Raw genomic sequence first — 9,125 nt, 5'->3', positions numbered from 1 at the left:
TCTTTTTAGTTGCACACGGTCTTTTTGTTGCAGGCGGCACACTTCTTGTGTCTTGGTGCTTCTTTTCTATCGGCAGCTTAATTGTGCCCTTCTTGAATGGGCTGCACCTTGAGAGCGCGTCGGGCTTTTCTCGATCCCTCCTTTTGCGATGTGTTCAAGCTGTTTCTTCTCTTCCTGTCTCTCTCGGCGATAGGCATCGGAAGATGTTTACGTGGCCAACCGGCGACAAAGTAAGCGAGGTGGTAGCGCGCTTGCCAGTTTTTTCCCAGGGCCTTGTGTCTTTTGTTTCTTCTTTATTTGCTTTGTCTTCTGTTCTCTCTAGTTGGACGATGTAACATGCACGACGGTCTTGCGAAATTGACCGAGCCGTGCGAGTCAGTAAACGAGACTGCCAGTTTACGCAGTAGCTGTATCGAGACCAATTATGCGCGAAAAGTGAAAGGAATCCCCAGAAAATGGAACCGACTTCTTTTTTACACTCAAACTATTTATGGCTAGGGTTCCGCGCATTCTTGTTCTGCATGTGCAAAAGCCGTGGGCCGATCCCGGAGATAGTGCCATTTCCCACGTATTTACAACTGCTAGTAGGTACAGCGTGGCATGGCACTTGAGGAGACGCCGCACGTTTGCGCGCATGCGCGACTAAGAGCGGAAATGTCGAAAATTTTATTCCTTGAATATATGACTCTGCCTAGGCACTACGGAGGAGTTTCTTAGCGCGTGCTCTATGCGTTTGTGCCTAGGCGTGCCGGCAGAAGTCGTGGGTGCGGCAGTGATGAACTTAGCGTCGCAAGTTGGAGGCTGGACGTAATTATATTTCTTGAATCGTGTTTTGTACTACCTGAAACTACGTGTAATTATTTCGCATTATGGGCGCCGCCTCCAGGACACCAAAGCGGCAACGGGAACACCAAAGCTGGAACCCGGACTGGTCCGTGGGTTGGGGCTCGCCGAGGCCTGTGCGTGCCAGGGGCGTATATAGGGCTATTTTTTTATGCGAACGCCCCCTGGCACGCTTCGGCCTCCGCGGCCCCAGCCCACGGGCCGCCCTGCTTCCAGCTTTGATCCCGCCGCTACGCCTTGGATGCCCTGGAGATTCTGCGCCGCCTGCTTTATTATAACCTCAGGTACTCTCATGAGGCCCCCGTTTGTCGGTTACATGTGCCCTCCAGGAGCAGTGCTTGTGAAAAATACAATCTATCGTCGCGACGAGAAAAGCGACCCACGACTTATGCAACACCAGTCAGAACCTTGCCCCTTCAGACACAGCGATCACCAAATGGGGCGTCCGTGCCTACTACCTCAGCACGCGGGCAGCCAGCGGCGAAGCGTAAACAAGCTCGACCGTACTCCGCAATTCCGGAATGTCTAGGGGACAAACTCCTACAACACGCGCTAACAAGCCTCCTCCATAGTGCCTAGGCAGAGTCACATGTTCAAATAGCAAATTCCCCCAGATTTTCTCTCTCACACCCGCTCTTACTCGGGCCTGCGCTGAAACTTCGAGTGCAGCGAGAAACACCCCGTCCCGCTGTACCTACTAGCTATTGTAAAAATGCTACCGGGCCTACCCGCGGCGGAAGTGAAGGACGCGTCAAGCACTTCGCAAACTTGCAGAAATAAGTTTGATATCTTGGGTCGAAATAGAACCCGTATCAGCTATTAAGCTGATAAGAACAGATACTACACTTTGACCCACGTCGACCATGTCTACGTTCGCACCGTCCTCTTTTTGTCGGCGTTCTAAGCGCGTTTTTATCCTTCCGCTCTGCTGTGGTGACGGCCGCGTTGAAACATCATGCTTGTCTAGTTTCCCCCGGCTCCTGGGGGCGGCGGTCCCGTCCTCGACGCAAATGTGTACACAGGATGTCACACATACCTTTATTCAGACTTTAAAAATATGCAAAAGCCACGTGGCTGGACAGAACCAAGGTGATGTTCTTTGAAGTTGCTTGTAGATACTCAAATATTTTTTTTCATTCACCTATCTTCGCACCTGTGTTTACTACCTTCGCCTACCTTCGCACCTACCTTCGCAGAGTGAAATGGAGGAGGAGGAGGAGGAATAAACTTTATTTGTGCACAGCAGATTTGAGACCTAGGCCTCTACCTAAATGACGGCCTCAAGCCCTTGGGCCCTGGCGGCATCTTCGGCCTGCTGGATTGCCTTGAGTTGGTCTTCCGGTGCACAGCTGAGCAACGCGGTCTGCCACTGCTCTCTGGTCTTAATTATTTTATTCTGTATGGGTGTACGAGGACAAGCCCAAGCCATATGTTGTAGGTCCACCCTTTCTTCACGAAATCTACATCTATCCGTGTAAAGGTCCCGGTAGTAGCGGTGGTAGGCCACCGGGTTCGGATATGTATCTGTTTGTAAGAGGCGCCATGCCGTCGCTTGCCGTCTATTTAACGAGGAGTGTGCCGGGGGGAAATGGACCCTTCCCAATTTATAGCGTTTGGTGATCTCGTTAAAGCTGGTCATCCGGTCTCTCTCCGTTCCCAGTATTTGTTGCGTGTCACCTGCTCGGCCTGTCAGTGCTCGAGCAAGGTTGTGCGGTATTTCGTTCCCGGGAAGGGAGGAGTGTGCGGGTGCCCATATAATGTGAATGTCGCGATTTTCACGAAAGTTGTTTAAAATTCTCAGTGCTTCCAGCGAGATTCTTCCTTTTGCATAGTTCTTGACGGCTGTCTTGCAGTCGCTTACTACGATGTTAGCTTCCGTGGAGGCTATTGCCAGTGCTAAGGCAGCTTCCTCCGCCACCTCTGCCTTCCCTGTTTTTACCGTCCCACTAACTCTGCAGTCACCCTCTAGACTCATAGCAACTATCGACATACTCTGTCCATTTGCGTACTCCGCCGCGTCCACATAGACCACGTCCCTGGCACTACGGAATCTTTTGTGGAGAGCTCTTGCTCGTGCGTTTCTTCGATCTTGGTGAAACTCCGGGTGCATGTTTCTGGGGATTGGGGGTATTGATAGATGTTCCCTTATTTTCCTTGGGATGTCTCTCCGCACTCCGTCCTGTGCTTCGTAGGTTATTCCGATGTCATCTAAGATGTGTCTCCCCGTCAAACTCTGTGTAAGCCTTTCCTACTGCGCTACTCTCTGGGCCTCAATAAGTTCGTCTAATGTGTTGTGCACGTCGAGCGCCAAGAATTTCCCGTTTGACGTATTTGCCGGAAGTCCCTTCTAATAATGCAATCTATCTTGGCTTTCTCCGCAGCGTAGAGCTTGAGGTAAGGAACCACATATACAATACGACTGATTATGAATGTTTCTATTAATCGGATGAGATTGTGCTCTTTCATGCCATAGTGCCTGTTGGATATCCGCTTTATTAGTCTTATTGTTTGTTGAACACTATTGTCAAGTAGTCTAATGGTTTCTCCGTTATGGCCGTTTTCGGATATGCGGAGTCCCAGTATTCTCAGGCTCTCCACTATCGGTATCGTGGTGCCTTCTACTGTGACCACAATGCCCGGCCTTTCCCTAATGCTTTTTCGACCCCGGCATGTGGGCCTATAGAGCAGAAGTTCTGATTTTTGCGAGGAGCATCTCAGTCCCTTGTCTTTGATGTAGTCTTCCACCGTGTTTACTGCTGTTTGAAGGATCTCTTCCACATGCCCATCGCTTCCACCCGCCACCCAAAGGGTGATGACGTCCGCGTAGAGGCTGTGTCCGAGTCCTTCTATCTTTTCGAGTCTCGCAGGAAGACCGATCATTGCCACGTTGAATAGAAAGGGAGATAGGACTGAACCCTGCGGGGCACCCTCATTACCTAGCTTGAGCGCGTCCGATTTGGATTCTGCAATTGAAATCTTTGCGGTACGATCTGTCAAGAAGTCTTTGATGTACGCGTATGTTTTACGTCCTACATCCAGCTTTTGGAGATCTTGTTGTATGGCCTTGTGCGTGACGGTGTCAAAGGCCTTAGTTAGATCGAGACCTAGTATTGCCTTGTTGTCTAGACTTTTCTCACCCGCATCTATGATCTGATGTTTTAGTTTGAGCATAATATCCTGCGTCGATAACTTTGGTCGAAATCCAACCATGGTATGTGGGTAAAGTCCTCCATCATCCATGTATCCCGTGAGACGTGTGAGAACCACATGTTCCATGAGTTTACCGACGCAGGATGTCAGTGATATGCGCCTTAAGTTCGCCAGTTGTGGTTTCTTTCCAGGCTTTGGTATAAAAATGATTTGGGCTGATTTCCATTTACTTGGAATGCTGCCTTGCTCCCAGCAGTTATTCATGTAGTCCGTGAGAGCTCGGATGGATACATCGTCGAGGTTCCTGAGTGTTTTGTTGCTTATCCCATCAGGTCCTGGTGCAGATTTCGAGTTGAGCCTGGTAAGTTCATATCTTTCTGCCTCCGTAATAGGGGTATCAAGATCAGGATTCTCGTTACCTAGGTAATCCGGAAGTAGTTCTCTATCCGCATCTCCAACGTACATCTTTTGGAGCTCTCAAAAGGATCTTCTTCTGTACCGTTGTAGCTGTGTATAACCTTCTGTAGATTGTGTCTTTGTATGGTTTTTGTACTTCCGGGGTCCAAGAGGCATCGGAGAATGTTCCAGGTCTTCGACATTTCTATCTGCCTTTCCATCAAGTCGCACGTGGCTTCCCACTTCTGTTGTGTTAACCTATTTGCATATATCTCAATTTCCTTGTTTAATTCCACAATCCTCTTCCTTAATTTCCGATTATGTTTTTGCTTTTTCCATCTTTTCAGCATGCTACCTTTCGCTTGCCACATGCGCAATAATCTGCTATCCATCTCCTCTATACCTGCCTCCTCTGGAACAGTTTTGGTAGCTCGTTTAATGTTTTCTTGCAGTTTCTCTGCCCATTTCTCAATGTCCGTTATAGTGTCTTCCGCATCGTCTTGTCGGATTTTGCGGAAAGAGTCCCATTCTACTAGCTTCAGTTCTCTCCGCCTCTTTTTCCTTGGGCCTGCTTGTACCGTTGTGACGACGATGTAGTGGTCACTACCTAAGCTTTCCTGCATGTTTGTCCATTGAGAAACTGCTACATTCTTCGTAAATGTGAGATCTGGTGTCGTGTCGTTGGTTACGCTGTTTCCTATTCTGGTTGGTGCCTGAGGGTCAGTTATGAGCGTTAGTCCTTCGTGCTGAGCGTCTGCCCATAGGCTTCGGCCCCTAATGTTCTCTATGCTGTATCCCCAAGCCGCGTGTGGCGCGTTAAAATCGCCGACCACGACTAGTGCCTGCTTGTGCGCTACGCTCAACACTTTGCGGAAGAGTGGGCCGAATTCGGGCTTGTGCTGGGGTGGACTACATATGTTCAGAATAAATAGACTTCCCTCTTCTTTACGGGAGGGGATTATTTCAATCAGGACGTGGTCTATGCCGCGCACACCGGTATGGTGCTCCACAGCCGAGAGGTTTCTGTGTATCAGCGTCGTGACGGTTGCCTTCTCGCCGGAAGCACTGTACGATTTATACCCCGATAATTTTGCGATCCCCCCGGTTTCCTGCAGGGCGATGACATCTGGCGTCTCCTTACTTGTTACGAACTGCTGCAGGTTTCCTCGCTTGCGACGATACCCGCGGCAGTTCCATTGCCAAATCGCGTATTGGTTACGCGGCGCCATGTTGATTTATCTGTTGTTCCCCGGTGGCCTTGCTATTTTCTACCGCATTCGGCCTGCTATAGGGTTTGCTTTTAACCGGTCCTGCGCCTGCCGGCCTAATATCCTTTGGTGTGCTTTCTAGTGCCGCTACTCTATTATCTAATCCATCAAATCGTTGTTTAATCTCTACATACATGTTTGTGATTTGTTGCTGTAACCCATCGAACATTCCTTTAAACGTTCCCATAACCTCGCTGATTGCAAAGACACTCTTTTCTTCAGCCGTTTCTTGCGCCCTCCTTTTGTGTGGTGGTGCTTCTCCGTTCGCTTGCGTGGGAACGGGCGTTGGAGCCCGACTACGCGTCGACGTCGTACTGGCGGAGGGTGCGTTGCCATTCTTTTATCCCTGAAGCTTCGCGTTTTCTGTCCTAAGCTGCTTGATCTCATCTTTAAGCGTTGCATTCTCTCGGGTAATCTGTTCTAACATGTTTCTAATCTGTGTCATTTCTTGTTCTAGGGCGGACCCTTTAACTTTAGGCGATTGAGTAGCAGTGCCGGAGACCGCGCTTGCCCAGCTTACCTGTGCTTTGCTCCCGTCTCCCCCTCGATTAATTCTCGAACCGGACCTCGACCTTGGTCTCGTCCACGATCTGGTCCTGGACCTGGACCTGGAACGTTCGCGACCGGCTTCCCCTGGCAGTCTCGGGAAGGAACCGGAGCGGTGTCTTCCATAGTTTTCCCTGCTTGTTTCTTCTCTGTCAGTTGAGGGCTGCTTGCTCGCTACAGTCTTATGATTATTGTTGTTGCTCCCTCTGTTTTCTTTGTAGTTGTGGTAGTAGTACTCTTCCTCTTCGGCCTCTTCTTCTTCCCTCCTCCGTCGCTCTCAGCGGCGTCTCCTGACCAGGTACGGTATCTTGTATCTTGCTTGGCACTTCTTGTCTCCCGTGAGGTGGTCTTTGCCGCACAGTTGGCACTCCGCGTCGCAGTTGTGATCCTGCTGTGGATTCTTGCACCCACACCCCCGGCAAATCTTGTCTTCAGGGTTGGGGCACACGTCAGCCCTGTGCCCTGTTCTTCCGCATTCATAGCATATGTCGATGTGTTTTTATACAAGGAGCATTGGATAAGCATCGCTCCATACCTCACATATCTTGGGACGTGAAAACCTTCAAATAAGATGATCACGTTGTCTGTGTTACCCATTCTCTTGGCGTGCAAGACTCCAGGATTGCGTGGCGTGACCAGACTGGTCACTATGTCCTCCGGACTCTCCTCCTGGGATATTCCTCTGATGAGACCCTTGGATGTATTATCAGGAACTGCTCTGTAAGCACTTGCTTCAAATTCTTGTTCTCCAAGACGTAGCTTATTGATAGCCCCATATTTCCTGGCCCGGTCCTCGGAAGGCGTGCTGAGCACCACTATATTTTGTTTGCTGTTAATGCATATGCTGTCTTCCTCCGCTGTCTCTCGGCCGACCCCGGCAGCGTTGCGCAGACAGTAGTAAATGCGATGCAGCTTGTAGTCTGATACCTTAAGTTCGCCACGTGGACGCACGATAACCCTGTAGTCTTCTTTTGGCAGGTTAGGCAGCCTACTTGCTTTGATGATTTGTCGCACCTTGCGTTCGTTCTTCCATTTGTTTCTATTTTTTGCTTCCTCGACGAAGGTTCTTCCCTGCTGCTCGTGTCCCGCCAATGCGGCCCCACCGCTGCATCGCTTCTTTGTGCCTCTTCTTACTTCGCACCAACCTGGTTCTTTTCCGAACTCCTCCGGTTGCATTTCTTCGCCTTCCACGCTCACGACTTCCATTATGGAGCAGGGCCTGGGTATCTCCGTCGGTAGGCCGAGCTCTCTCAGTCACCGCTGCGGCGGAGCCGTTCGAGGTCTCGAGGCGTTCTAGTTAGGTGTAGATCTCCCGCCACGCGTAGCGAGAGGAAGGAACGATTGACGGCCGAAAAACGGGCCCAGCTGGTAGAGAATGGTGTCCTTGGACTCCTTGGCACCTGTTCGTTTGAAGATCAATGGATTTCTTCACAAAATGCGATTTTCCGCCGAGAATCATAAGAAAATGCGGAGCCGACGCGATGTACATCCGCACTCCACGGCTTTTTCTTCTTCCACCCAGAGTGGAATGGCTCATGATTTTTTTTCTCGTTCTCTTTTCATAGTGCGGATGTTCCCGGCTATAGACTTGAGAGGGGGACGGTGACTCTGATGTCCTTCTTCTCTATGTTTTCAAACTTGCTTCGGCGAATGGCGCGTGAAAACTCAAAACCGCGCTGACAACTAAGCTCGGGGCATTATAAATCACTCTAGCGTGTCACGTGACAGAGACGCTTGCCTCACGGGGTCCTAGTGTCTCAAAAAGTTGAGCGTGCGCAAATGAGATGACAGCTCCAAAGGAAACGTGAACGTTACATCGACTTGGCTGATCCGGTGGGGTTACGGTTGATGCTACTGGTTTGGGCCTTGCTGGGAGCATGGGCCAGACCCGGCAAAAATATGTTCAAAACCATTCAAAGCTGTACAATGTAGCGGGAAGCTTTTAGGAGTTCCAAAAAAATTCAAAGCACCATGAAACAGGAACAAGTAGCCCTGTGGCAGGTCTTCTTTGGAGCGCAACTGGGACATAAACAACACTGGCTATTAATCGCGCCATCATGCAATAACATACGCACTTTCACAATTCACCGGATTACACTGAGATGTAGGAAACTAGCGCGAGAAGAAGTGCGCCGGTCGGAGTGTTTTTTCTCGGTAGCTGCTTCCGTAGACATTGAAACTATGGCTGCTAATTACGCATGCGAAAAATTGCACCAATTATCTTGCCGCATTTAAGTTCAAAACCGTCACCGTGCAAGAGTGTCATTCACGTATGACGCATACATTTGCTGCGGGTGGTTTTGAAGTAGACGGTGCTCGATTGAGGCCACGCCGCCGGCTTTGTATTCGCCTCGGAGATGTCGGTACTACTCCCGGGGGCCGTCCCGGAGGCCGCTGTTTAGATTGATTGCACAACGAGCGACTGTTTACTCCCAAAAAGGTATCGACATCTAAGAACCATGTTTCAATAATGAGCATTCGCTGCCTCTTAAAGGGGTGGAGACATGAAAATTTTCGTTCGTGCGTTCTTCGATTCAAGCGTTGCGTACTGCTTCAGGAAGCACGATACACACCGCGGGATTCATATATACCCGATAAATAATTTAGTAATAGCATTATTATATCGAGCGATTTCGGTTTCCGTTTCTGGGTTCCGCGTGATGCTATGACTTCATAGGAGAGAAAACGCAACACGGCTTGGTCACGTGGGTCACAAAAAATATTGACGTAAAATTATGCTGCGTCGTCTGCTCCCGCATGCGCGTGCTAAACAACTGGCGACTCGAAGTGCATGTCGCGATTATTGTAATTATTGCGAACAGCGAAAACAACGGTAAGAAAATATTCAGGCTTGTGAGAGTCGGTGATTCATTCCGAAGCGCCGTCAGCTATAGCTTTGAAGTGAACCGGAAAAGGCCTAGC

General features: G+C 49.8%; 1 pseudogene; it reads right to left on the bottom strand.

Annotated features, from left to right (window-relative positions):
• Positions 1-1,557: 1,557 nt before the first annotated feature.
• On the bottom strand, positions 1,558-1,708 carry LOC126518777 (U2 spliceosomal RNA; annotated as a pseudogene).
• Between the last annotated feature and the right edge of the window lie 7,417 nt (positions 1,709-9,125).

This window comes from Dermacentor andersoni, chromosome 1 (assembly GCF_023375885.2).
Source record: "Dermacentor andersoni chromosome 1, qqDerAnde1_hic_scaffold, whole genome shotgun sequence".
Lineage (NCBI taxonomy): Eukaryota > Metazoa > Arthropoda > Arachnida > Ixodida > Ixodidae > Dermacentor > Dermacentor andersoni.
This window is presented reverse-complemented; position numbering and strand designations above follow the sequence as displayed.